Source organism: Propithecus coquereli, unplaced genomic scaffold (genome assembly GCF_000956105.1).
Source record: "Propithecus coquereli isolate 6110/MARCELLA unplaced genomic scaffold, Pcoq_1.0 Scaffold89, whole genome shotgun sequence".
Classification (NCBI taxonomy): Eukaryota; Metazoa; Chordata; class Mammalia; order Primates; family Indriidae; genus Propithecus; species Propithecus coquereli.
In genome coordinates, this window is record NW_012155173.1 from 1,600,742 (window position 1) to 1,604,145 (window position 3,404).

Sequence of the window (3,404 nt, forward strand, 5' to 3'; positions counted from 1 at the left end):
ACACAGTGTATGTATGTATATACATGTATGTCTTTGATAACCAGGATGGGGAGAGGCGAGAGGAATACAGGGAAGGAGACCGCCAAATGGGTCCTAGAGCAGAAGGAAGCTTTTCAAATAGTGGCTACCACAATTTTTTAAAACAAAAAAGTTTTTCAGAGGCAGAGTTACCCTAGAGGATCAGACAAGAAGATACCAGGACCACACCCTACTCTGGGAACTACACCTTGCTTTAACTGCCACCAACTAGGTCAGTGGAGTAAAAAGTGCCCCAGGAGACCCCTGCCAGGACCATGCCCTTACTACAAAAGGGAGGGGCACTGGAAGCGAGATAGCCCTCTCCTTGAAAAAGGGGATCACACTCGCCTTCTGGAACTGGTGGGGCCCCCTGAGCCAGCATCCTCCATACCCACCGACCCTCTAGACTACTTCAGTCTGATGGGCAGATCCCGGCTTGGGAACAAGCTCACCTTCATTACACCTGGATGACTGAGCCTTAGGTAACTCTCTGTCACAGGTAAGCAAACTGATTTTAATAGACACTGGAGCCACTTACTCTGCTCTTCCTAAATTTTCGAGACCTCTGTTTCCCTCCCTTATCTCCACTGTCACATAATAATTAAAATACAAACCCCCCTGGGTACTCCACAACTCCTCTGCTCACTGTGAGATCAAATCTTTTCTCACTCCTTTTGGTACTTTCCAATTATCCCCTCTCCCCCTGACTAGGAAATGATCTTAAGGTTCAGTCAGACACCTAACTCCTTTAACACCACAGCTTTCCTTTCTCAGAAGCTTGGAAAAGACTTAACGTTTTCACTGACTCTAAATATGCCTATGATATCTTATACTCTCATACAGCTATTTGCAAAAGTGGGGACTTCTCGCTGCTCAAGGTACTTCTATCAAACATGCTAACCTTATCATACAACTCATATAGACAGCTCCTCTCTCCATTTGGGGAGTTCCAGGGGAATTCCCATTTGGGTTGGAAGCCTCAACCATTTGGGAGAGTAGGACTGTTTGTATTTGACGATCCCCAGACTTATTTGTTAAGCTACAGTCCATTTGGTATATGTGAAATCCTCTGTCTCTACCATTTGGGATATTATGCCATTTGGACCTAAGACAAGTCATTTCCATTATTGATTGGTTTGAAATAAGATTCTTAAAAATTTCTCTGATGTAGTGTTCCTGGACTTGTGTTTAAAACCTCTTAAATTTCTGTTTTTGTATACATGTTTAAACTAAAGAACAAATTACATCAAGGAAAGTTCACAATTCAAGTGGTCAACCTGCCACTATAGGGTTAAAACAGAGTTTGTTAAGCTCTCTATCTCTATTTTCTTTTCTGATGGAGATAAAACTCATTTGAAATTAAAAACGAAGATAGAATTTGGTTCTCTTTTAAATAAGATTTCCATAAGATATAAATAAAAATAACAAAAGATTCTGTTCCTCTTTTAAAAAGGGTGGGAGAAAAAAAAGAATAAATTTTTTGGCCTCTTTATAAGCTGAGTCTCCTCTCTATTAAAGAATAAAATTTTTTTGCCTTCTAAAATCTTTTGATTGTCAGTTTGGCTAGGTGAATGACTATAATTTTATGTTAACCTGTGATCCTGTTTCATAATAACAAGTGTTTTATAACAGAATATGGTCAAAAAATTCAGTCATTTGTTCCCCTATTCAAGATACTAGTTTTTCTTGTTTATGTTCCGAAACATGATCCTCAAAAACGTTCAGGGAATTCTGCCCATTTACCCCAGACCATTGGCTTCTACACCACAGTTACCTGTCCCCGACATGGTCTAGGATGAAAACCAGATAATCTTTTACTGTGCATTAAGACTTTTTGATCCATAACTTATTAGAATAATCTCTTCTGATTAGAATTTGCAATTAGTGAAGTCATAGAAAATGGGTTACTATCTAATTAGAGATGTCATTGTTTTATTTTAACATCTGAGAGTGTGTACAAATTAGTCACAGTGTCTGCAGAGTCTTGGGACCAGAAAATGCTAATGATAGAAGAGACAGAAAAAGAAATAGAATAATTCAGTAGGAAAGAAGCAGGTAAATTTGGTGAAAAAATAAGAATGATGTCTATAATCAACTTTTAATTATTAACCCACTATATTTGTTTGTTTTTATGGCTCATCTGGTCACTTTCAGCTTCTCTGTAGCATGTAGCAGTACTCAGCTACCCCTTCTGCTCTGCCTGTGGGTACTCAAGAAAATACAAATTATTGAATGTCAAGGTGAGAGGAAAAAATGTAACTAGGAAGAAAAATTACATAATGCTTTCCAAAGGCAGCTGTAAGTTATTTTTAAAATTACTTGATATTTGGGATTATCCATGGATATCCTTTATTGGTAGGAAGTCTAGGAATTCTCATAGCCTCTAGGGCAGACTCCTCCCTTCCAGTGTTGCAGCAGGGACCAGCAAAGGAGAAAGGAGATGAAGTTGCAGAGAGGGTGCTGAGGAGCGTCCGTCACTAAGGCCAGTCTCATTTATGCAGCTGTCTCTGCTAACAGGATCATCCTGGTGGGAGGAAAGGCTGAAAGCCCTAGAGAGGGCTGGGACACTCAACACATCCTGGGCACATACACGAGTCTGCAGACCTCACCTGCTGCCGCAGCTTCCTGCGTCATTCCAGCAGAGCATAACGGGCCATCAAGGAGACCCAGGAATCTCCTCTGAGACACGGCTCTCTGCTGGAGAATGCTTTTCGTGTTTCAGATCAGAGGCATTTGGTTTGAAGAACATCTGCTGGGTTGGCCTTACATTTGTAAAGGCCCTGTCACTTTGGAAGTTTTTCTCCTTAAAGAGGAGATTGGGAATGTATCGCGACTCTCTGCCACCACTGCCTTTCAGACTGTACCAATTCATTGATCCAGGCCTGTGTTCACCACAGGGAAAAAGCTGCTTCAGACTGTATATCCTAAAAAGAAACAGTGCTGTTATAGGATGTGGAGAAGGGAAAACACAGATATTAGCATTAAAAGACACCAGTCAAATTGTTAGGTCCCTAAGATGTAGGAACACTTCTCTTGAAGTTTTGAGACCTATGGGTTTCGGTGAACAAGCACTTGAGCAGCAGCAAAAAAACAAAGCAAAACCAAACCTTCATTTTTGTCTTGTCTTCCAGACATGAAAAGGCAGTTCCATTATGTTCTACATGTTGGTTAATCAGGATGTGCTTAGTTGTAAAGTGATACGTATTTTTTCTGAACAATAGTTTACTTAGAAATACCATGTATTTGGGAGCACCTAAGAAACTGCCTCAGAATTATTATACTGATAGTTCCTGGAGAGACTGGATATAATCTAAGAATTTATGTGAAAGACTTGTATAATTAGAACCAGAAATAATGTTATATTAATATATAATACTGGATATAAT